At 41.8% G+C, this 10513-nt stretch overlaps 1 pseudogene; it reads right to left on the bottom strand.

Moving 5' to 3' along the window:
- Positions 1-2018: 2018 nt before the first annotated feature.
- LOC108291820 lies at positions 2019-7177 on the bottom strand (annotated as a pseudogene).
- Between the last annotated feature and the right edge of the window lie 3336 nt (positions 7178-10513).

The following is a 10513-nucleotide window of genomic DNA, read 5'->3' as shown; positions in this document are numbered from 1 at the left end:
GAAAGCAATCTACAGATTCAATGCAACCCCTATGAAAACCACGTTGGTATTGTTTACAAAAATAGAAAAGGCAATTCTAAAATTTATGGGGAATGACAGAAGACCACAAATAACAAAATCAATCTTGAGAAAAAAGAAGAAAGCCAGAGGACTCACACTTCCTAATTTCAAAACTTAGTATAAAACTACAGTAATCAAAACAGTGTGGTCCTGGCATAAAGAAAGATATAGACCAATGACATAGAATAGAGATCCCAGGAATAAACTCATACATAAAAGGTCAACTGGTCTTTGGCAAGGGTACCAAGAATATATTATGGGAAAGGATAGTCTCTTCAACAAATGGTGTTGAGAAAACTGCATATCCATAAGCAAAACAGTAACATTGGATGTTTATCTTACACCTTACACAAAAATTAACCAACGTGAATTAAAGACATAAAACTGAGGCCTGATACTGTAAAACTGATCAAAGAAAAAAATTAAAGAAATGCTTTATGACCTTGGTCTTCACAATGATTTCTTGGCTATGACACCAAAATCACAGACAACAAAAACAAAAATAAACAAGCTGAACTATGTCAAACTAGAAAGCTTTTGCAAACCAGTGGAATAATCAACAGAGTGAAAAGACAACATACAGAACGATAGAAAATATTTGCAAACCATGTATCCGACAAGGGGTTGCTAGCCAAAACATATAAGCAACTCCTACAATTCAACTCAATAGCAAAAAAATTAATGACATGACTTTAAAATGGGCAAGGATGTGAGTAGACATCTCTCAAAAGAAAACATACAAATAGCCTATAAATATAAGGAAAAAATGCTCAATGCCACTAACCAGGGAAATGCAAATCAAAACCACAATGAGACATCACTTCACACATATCAGGATGCCTATTATTAAATAAAAGACAACAAGTGTTGGCAAAGATGTGCAAGAAGTGGAATCTTTGCACACTGTTGGTGTTAATGCAAAATGGTGCAACTGCTATGGAAACATGGTGTATATATTCATGTATATTTGTATATATGTATATGCATGTGTGTATATACATGCATACGTATACACACACACATATATGCACACGCACAGGCACAATGGAACACTGCCTTTTTGATGCCAAATAAAAGGAAAATTTCTCATCCAAAATACAGAAATCTGTACAACTTTGCCACAATCAATATACATGAACCGTACAAATTTATACCCATTCATAATTTACCAAATAAAAGATGATTAACAAAGTTCATAAAATAGATGAAAATACTTTTACCCAGGAAAGTTACAAACCAAACCTCCACTTTCTAAAATAGAAGTTTACTCAGTCTAAGAAAACTACAAGCTAGCAAACATACAGAGCGCTGGCTGCTGCTAATACCAGAGTTGAGACAGTCTTTTTAAGAAACTTTTTAAAAACCTGTTGCCATGGCAGATTCTGGTCACTTGCTACTTTCAAGGTCAAAAACACAATACAAGGTCTGACTGTCTTCCAAGATCATGTCTGCTAGCTTGTCTTTACGTACATTTAGACATATTTGCTAAGTAAAAGTCTTCTTGTAAAATTTCCAGTACTGCCATGTTTAAAAGGTTGAACTCCCCTGTTGAGCTGCCCGAAAGGTTAACAGTAATTTTCAAGCGTGGGATCTACTGCAGATTCCTCCGTGGGATCTACTGCAGAGAAAGGCTCTTTGACATACAGATTTTCTTTAAAGGAATTGATATAAAAATTTAGGTATGTCTGGGAGAAGCTGAAACCACCCTAGGACTTCACTCCCTAGCAAATAAAATGATTATTTACTTGGACTCACAGACTATTAAATTACTGAAAGGTACTGTACAAACTATGGCCCTGTCACTTTTTAAAATTGTTTTACCACTCTATCTTGTGCCAGATCTTCACAGCTGTGACATGGTTTAAATTCCATAATCCATTCCAAGAGGAGCCCACCCAAAGCAAAAATCAAATTTATTCATATATTCATTGTAAGGTGATCCATCCACAGACTATATCTTAACCTGATACAGTCATCATATTGTAGTTTTTGGAAGAGCTTTCTCTGCCCAAGAGAAATTCGTCCTTACAGCTTCTTCAGCTGTCTACCATTCGCATGTCCGTGCTGCTTTGAGTGCCATCTCCTGCTGATGGGGCTTTCATACAGCACACAGATGGAGCCATCCTCTCCAGTTCTGTAGGACAGACACCTCACATAGTGAGGTGAGTCCAACCCAGAGTGTGAGTTCACTTGGGAGAGGCTTGAGCAGCTCCTGACTGCAGTCCAATCCGCTGTGCTGCCTGTCCAGAAGATCCACTTTATGGTGGATGCAAAAACAAAGGTAACCTGATCTTTTGCATGACTTTTCTGGGAATCAGTGATGTTTGTAATGTTCCGCCAGCAGTTCTTGCAGGCTCTGGCTGAAGGTCTGCAGCTGGTGCTGGTTCCCGAGCGGAGAAACTTGGAGATGAAGGACACAGTGGCGACGACCTCGCCTACCCTGGGGGCGGCTCTGGGTAGCAGGGATGCAAGGAGGCGGAGGCGGGGCGGCCGGGAAGGCCTGGGCTCAGTGGCGCCGCCCCAGCCGCTGAGCAGCCCCCTGGGCTTCTTCACAGAGTGGAGGACTGAGTGGAAGAGAGGAAGTCAGAGGCGGACTGATACTTTTTTCTTTCTTTAGAGTAAAAAAGTTATTTTCCGGACAGGAGAGGCAGGAGAGAGGAAGGGAGGAGCGATGGCAGCTTGGTTACATGGCTAGGACCTCCTCAGCTGCCTCCGCCCCCAGCTGCACAGCCTTTGAAGACCCCAATAGTTGCATTTCTAACACCGAGGGGCGAACTTCTATCCAAAGGATTATAAATCCTTCTCCTGTAAGGACACATACACATGAATGTTCATTGCGACATTGTTTACAATAGCAAAGACCTGGAACCAACCCAAATGCCCATCGATGATAGACTGGACAGGGAAAATGTGGCACATAGACACCATGGAATATTAGGCAGCCATCAAAAACGATGAGTTCGTGTCCTTTGTAGGGACATGGATGAACCTGGAAACTATCATTCCCAGCAAACTGACACAAGAGCAGAAAATCAAACACCGCATGTTCTCACTCATAGGTGGGTGTTGAACAGTGAGAACACATGGACACAGGGAGGGGAGCATCACACACTGGGGTCAGTTGAGGGGAAATAGAGGAGGGACAGTGGGCAGTGGGGAGTTGGGGAGAGATAGCAATGGGAGAAATGCCAGATGTAGGTGAAGGGGAGGAAGGCAGCAAATCACGTTGCCATGTGTGTACCTATGCAACAATCTTGCATGTTCTTCACACGTATCCCAAAACCTAAAATGCAATAAAAAATTAATTTAAAAAAGGAAATGCTGCAGTATGCGACAAAATTAATGAATCTTGAAGACAGTATGCTAAGTGAAATAAGGCACAGAAAGACAAATACTGCATGATTGCACTTACATGATTTATCTAAAACAGCCAAATTCATTGAATGAAACAGTAAAATGGTGGTCGTCAGGGGCTAAACGGAAGAGGAATGGGGAGTTAGTAATCAATGGGCATGACATTTCAGTGAAGCGAGGTAAATAAGCTCTGGAGATCTGCTCTACGACATTGCACTTACCAGTCAACAATAATGTATCATACGCTTGAGATTTGTTAAAACGGAGGTCTCACGTTAAATGTTCTTACCACAATAAAATTTTTAAAAGAAAGAAAGAAAGACACCTGGGTGCCTTTTTCTTGTAGCAACTGAAGTAAATCGAGATGTAGAGGTGCGTAGGCATTGGTTTGATGTTCTCTTAAGAGGTCTGGATTATAGCTTCCATCTTGAGACTAGAGTCAGGCCGTTGAGGTGGGGAATGATGGAGAGATTGGAAATGGCGTTCTCCAAAAACCATGAACTCTGTCGTCCCTTATGTAATTCTGCAGTGATAGTTACTGAGACCAAGACAGGCAAAGTCTAACTAGGGAAGAAAGAGTTCTACAGACTTTGTTCCAATTCTACCAAGGTTGATATTGGGGGCAGGGTTCTTGCCAGCAGCATTAAACCCAACAATCTATACTTCCTAGCACAATCTCTACCTTTGATTTCTGCAAAATAGCACTTTTTTGTTTTTCTTTCAAGGCTCCTCCTTCACAGACCCGTTTTTGGATATCTTCTTCTTTATTAGACCTCTAAATGTTGAAATTCCTCTAGATTTCTATCTATGCTGCCTGTTCCTTGCACCCTACATATTCTTCAGTCATTTCTACAACATTTAATAGCATGTGTGGATAACTCCCAGCTTGCTACTTTCACTGTGATTCTCCTGCCTCACACCGTTCCCCTCTTTGGTGATGATGTGTCCTCACATTGGCTCTTTTTTTAATCTTGAATACTTTATTTCTGTCTGGGGAGTTTAGCACATGCTTCTCTCTTCCTGTAATGCAGCGTAACGTGCCCTCTCCCTTTTTGCAAGGATAAATTCCCAGCTTAAATGCCATTATCGTAAGAGAGGTCTTCCCTAAACATGCAATCTATACTGGATGCTCAGGAGAGAGAAGAAACATTTTTTCTTTCATGTCATTTATCATCATATAGAATTACTTTACTTATTTGTTTATATACTTTGATCTGTATTTTTCCACAGGAATGTAAAATTCCCAGTGGCAGGAACGTATGGTTTTTGTTAATCACAGAACCGTATCTGATACAAAACATGCATTAAAATACTTGCAAACTGACTAAATAATATCCATCTTCTCCACTTGACTATTTTACTTGCCACACCATCCCCAGTACCTAATTCAGAGCCTGGTTCATTGACAGCCCTTAAATATTGACTGAACCCAATTAATCAATTTTTTCTTTAACTTCCGAACTCTGCGCCCAGCTCCCTACTGAATAGCTTCACTGGATATCTCAAAAGAATCTCAAATTCAGTATGTTTAAGACTCTATCTCCTACTTTCCTATCTGCTATTAGCAAGACCATCCAGTACTTGCCCTGGTAGAAAATCTACAATCATCTTTTACTTATCTCTAAAATGGAAAAAAAAAAATACACCTTTTTCATAAAGTTTGGAGTGCACTAAGTGAAATAAGTAAAGTGCCTGTCACAATGCCTGGCGTACAGTATCTATAAATATTAGTTTAGCTATACCAGCTTTCATTGATTCAAAGAGGCACATCTTTTCACATCCCTGAAATTAAGATAGTTTTGTGATCAGTGGTGTTTCATAATTGGAAACACATCTAATTAATCATTAATCAGGTGGAAATTTTTTCTTTAAATACTTTATTAGAAAATTGTGTCCTTTACATCAATGGTGCTTCAGATGCGATAATTTGCAGTAACACAACTGCCCATACATATTAAAGTAGTAATTAAGTCACATCACGTACACTTCAAATCTATATTTTTCTCACTCTTTCCACTGTTGTAATCTTGCTTCAGTTTTCTTTCACCTGAACATTAAATTAACCCCCTGAATGGTCTTCTTGCCAACTATATTGCCTTTCTCCAATGTGTGTGTCATACTCATGCCAGAGGGCTCATGTTTCTCTCATGCCTAACTCACTTCATTATCTATACAACTGCCTGCAGAACGGAATCCAGATTCTTCCAAATGGCACCCAGGACTGTGACTCTCTCTCTGTAGCCTCATCCCTAAGCCCCAGTCAAGCTGACCTCTCTGTGTACTTGCAGATTGCTTAACATCCTATGTGGTTTCATAACCCCATGTCTTTTACCACAACTGAGTTAACTTGAAAATATTTTGCATCTGTCTGTGTATCAGCTGGAATCCCTCTGGCAATAAATAACAGAAAAACAACTAGCAGTTGCTTAAACAAATAGGAAAGTCCACAGGTTGGTATTCCAAGGTTGATAGAATTGCCCAATAATGCTGATGAGGACCAAGTCCCATTCTATCTTTCAGACTTCCTTCACATGCAGACCTTCATTCTCCTGCTTGTTACTACTTTGCTGTCTCAAGAAGGTCATTGAAATATTATCACATCTATTTTCCATGAAGTAAGAACAGTGGTATGCCCACTAGAACTCTTCTTTTTAAGACAGCAAATGTTTCCCATAAGCCCTACCCAGCAGTTTTCTGCTTATGTCTCATTGCCCAAACAGTGCCTAGAGAGAGGGATACTGTGGGTAGTGTAGCCAGTGACCAGTGTCTGCCACAGTCTGCTTGGAAAATATCTTCTCATTTTTTGTGAGATTCAACTCAAGAGTTATGTCTTAGAAATTTAGAAATGTATATATACATATGTATATAAATTATAAATACATTGACATTTATACAAGCATACATAAAATACAGATATATAAATAAATATATATATAACATGTACCCTTTCATCATTAACTGAATATTTATCAAACACCTGTAAGTAGTGCATACTAGGTACCGTTCTAGGCACTGGGAATACAGCAATGAACAGCACTGTTTCCTTTGTGGAATTTACAATGAAGAAAGAGAAAAAGAGAAAGAAAGAAAGAGGTTATGGCTAGCTGGTAACATTCAAAGCCAAACCACCTCATGAAACCCCATTACAAGTCAAAATAGTATAGCCCAGGTGTGTAGTACTCTGGTGGTCTCGTTTTACCATCGTTAAAGCCTAAATACATAGCAAAGAGAACAGATTCCACATACTTCAAAAATGTGTAACTCCAAGTGTGAAATATCCACAGACCCAGTCACCCCACCCCAGCTTCTGCCAGAGAAAACTGGTGTGAGAACAACAGGTTTGGAAATTAATTGCATTCTTCCCCCCACCCCCTTGGGCCATAAAACTTTATTGGCAGGTCAGAATAAGAGCCAGGGGTAAGGGTCCCTCCCTTCCCATTCCCTACCCAGGGTCTTCCCTCTGAAGGAGGGCAGAAGCCCAGGAGCCTGCCACTCAGCGGGACTTGCAGGAGGGCAGGTTCCCGTGGGGATCTTTCTGGCGCTCGGGCAGGATGCGGTCGGTAGTGATCTCCTGCTCAGGCCTCTGGCGGTCAGCATGCACATCGCCCAGCTGGACTTCGGCACCGCTGCTCAGAGCCTGGATCCGCACCAGCCGGGCCTCAACGCAGGCCTCCGTTCCCACAGCGCGCCTTCCAATGCGGCTTTCGTGCAGAGCCGCGACTGCAGAGGGTGCGCCGCCGGTCGGTGACTCGAACTTGCTCATCTGGAGGTGCTCCGTGTGGCCAGCGACCTCCCGACTCAGCTCCTCAGCCTGGCTGGTGACCAGGCTTCAGCATCTTCCGCGTCTGCTCAGCCATGACTGGCCTCACGTGTCGCCCCGGATCATGGCACGACGGCTGCCTGGAGCAGGATCCACCTCCTCATTGACCTGGCCACCCACGGCACTGATTTCCTCGTTGTGGCTCTTCTCCAGGTAGGCCAGCCCCTCCTGCAGGCCTTGGATGTGCATCTCCAGGTCAGCCCCGGCCAGGTCAGCTCATGCAGCGCCCCGCGCAGGCCTCGAAATCTGCCTCCACGCCCCTTCACAGAGCCTGCTCCGTCTCAGACTGGGTTCGGAAGTCATCTGCAGCCAGGCGGGCATTGTCAATCTGCAAGACAATCCTGGAGTTCTCAATGGTGACACCAAGAATCTTGTCTCGCAGGTCTTCGATGGCCTTGAAGCAGTGGCTGTAATTACAAGGGGGTCGGGCCCCGGCTTCTGATCCGAGTCGCAGATCTTCACCTTCAGCTCGACACTGGCCTCCTCCAGAGCCTACACTTTATCCAGGTAGGAACCAAGTGGTCATGGATGTTCTGCGTTGTGATCTTGGTGCCTGCCAGCCGCCTGTCAGACCCGCCCAGGACGCTGGCATCACGGCTGCCACAGCCCTGGAAGAGGATGAAGGCGCAAAGCTGGCAGAATACACAGACAGGCCATGGCCCCAGAGCCCCAGTGGATGCTGGGTGCTAGGAAGGCGCCCCCAACCCCAAAGTGCACTGAGCCACACTGCCCAGACCCCAAAGGACTAAGCGACCAATGACTCAAGAGAGCTGCAGGAAGTTAGGGTGGGGCAGACAAGAATGGTCCAAGGAGCTGCCATCGGCAAGAGGAATAGGAAATTTTAATTGCATTATTACCAATTATAAGATTTTTGTGCTATGAGTGGACCCAAAAAAGGGCAGATACAACAGGAACACTACTGGTGAGAGCTTAAGAGGGACCAGACTTCAAGCTCCCAAACTGACGATGGACTGCCGTAGAATGCAAAGCACAGTCTTCATTCCCCAGAAAGCTAACCAAGCCCACCACTGGTATCCTACATAAAGCTGTTCCCTAGCATTATTCTAGACAGAACAACCCAGATGGGAAATATGTACTCCTGGGGAGAGATTAAGGAATTCCTGGGAGGATTGGACAAACAGTCTCAAAAGTTTGTTGGAAAGAAAGCAGAGAAGAGAATAATGAGGTGCTTTTACAAAGAGATGGGAAGAAGGTGAGAACAAGAACTGAGATTAGGAGTTAAGCCTGTACATGGCAGACTGCCTAGAAAGAAAGTAATATCTAGAGCTTTTACTCATAGATGGCGGGACAAGACATATTTACCATATAGCTTTGTATTTTCCCTCTTGTTGTATAATGTTTTCTGTAATTAATTACTCTAACCCTTTTATCAAAGTCTAATACACTCCAGCATTGTATAATGATGAAATACAGACTAAATGAACAGGGGAGTAAAAGAAAAAATTGAGGCCTCCTCACCGGTGGGAGCAGAATCCCAGACAGAGAGCTATGTACAGAAGTTTCAGGCAGTGATCAGCTGAAAGTCAAATAGTAGTCCATTGCATTCTATGGCGATGAGAACAGGATGGGGCACCCATACCTAAGAGGAGCTTCCAGGCTTGGAGCAGTCTGGTACTTTTAAACACATCACCTCTTTTAGTCAAGCTTTGTATGGGGACTAGATAGCAGCCCATCAAAAGACCTGGAGTCCCTGTTTTCTTAATTTCTGTGTTGGATAGTTCCATATTTAGGAATCAGATGGGCAGCAGGTAAGTTATGCACTCTTCTGAAAAAAATTAAGCCTCTACCAAGACTCTCACCTGGTTTATAAAATGAGCCACAGGAGAAACAGCAAACTCAAGTTTTCCTCTCAAAAAGTCCTGTGTCACATGAAAAGCTACTTAATACAAATCGTGTCCTAAATATGAAATCTAAAGTTGTTACTGTTTTGCAATAAAGTTTCAAGAGAATATATTTTATGTAACATTCAAATGAATTCCGGTAGAAACTTTAGGTCTTCACTTAAGAGATTTGCCAGGTGAAATAACACTCTCCACTTCAGAAAATGAAACCAGTGCTGTGATTAATAATAATCTCTAATATTTCTACATACTTTTGCTCCTAACAGTTGAGTTATGTGCTCACCCTGTATGATTGCGGTACATTCTGTTACGCCAGTTGCATTATTGTAATTACAAATTTGAGGAATAAAGTACATGAATTTATAAAATACAAACATTATTTTAAAACTCAGTTTTTAAAGTGCAATTATATATATATATATATATATATATACACACACACACATATATATATATATAATTTCCTTCCTATACATATGTATGGGAAGGAAATTCTAGCATGTGCTACGACATAAATCTTGAGGGTATTATGTGAAGTCAAATAAACCAGACACAAAAAGACAAATATTATATGATTCCAGTTCTGTGAGGAATGTAGAATAGTCAATATCACAGGAACAGAAAGTAAAACGGTGATTCCCAGGTGTTGCAGGTAGAAGAACACAGGGACTTGTTTAATGGGTAGAGTTTAAATTCTGAAAGCTGGAAAGAGCTCTGGAGATGGATGGTGGTGATGGTCGCACAACAATGAGAATGTCTTTAATGTCACTGAACTGTACACTCAAAAAATGGTTAAGATGGTAAATTTTAGGTTACGTGTATTTTACCACAATAAACAATAGATTAAAAAAAAAAACACTCAGTTTTTATCTAAAAGCTAGGTTAAAAGTCTTTGGAAAGAGTCCATAGAAACAAATCCCCTAAAAATGCCATTGAAGCCATTCTGCAATGTGGAATATTTCAGAGTGACATGTTGCACACAATGTCTGTATAATTTTTTATCAGTTGAAAATAATGTGACCAATTAGACTAAAAAATATATTACTAATTCACGAATTAAAATATATTTAATGAGCTTAAGTTCATTGTATTTTCTGTATTTCTTAAACTCGAGGTATTACCGGGTGCTTTGAGGTGTTGATTTTCCGGCCAGAAACCTCTGGCCAGCAACGAGTTCTTGTTCTGCATCCAAGAAGAATGAGGTACACGAACAAGTGAAGGGTGCACAGTAAGAATGAGGTACACAAACAAGTGAAGGGAAAGACGAAGATGAGCTTTACTAAGTTTTAGAACAGCTCAGAGGACACACACAGTGGGTCACCCCTCTCTGTAGGCAGGTCTTCCCAATATCTACTGCTCTCAGCAGAAAGGAGGCCCCTGGAGCGGGTGCTCCCTGCTCCTCTGTGCAGGGCAGTCC

The sequence above is a fragment of the Cebus imitator genome, unplaced genomic scaffold, assembly GCF_001604975.1.
Source record: "Cebus imitator isolate Cc_AM_T3 unplaced genomic scaffold, Cebus_imitator-1.0 Scaffold469, whole genome shotgun sequence".
Classification (NCBI taxonomy): Eukaryota; Metazoa; Chordata; class Mammalia; order Primates; family Cebidae; genus Cebus; species Cebus imitator.
This window is presented reverse-complemented; position numbering and strand designations above follow the sequence as displayed.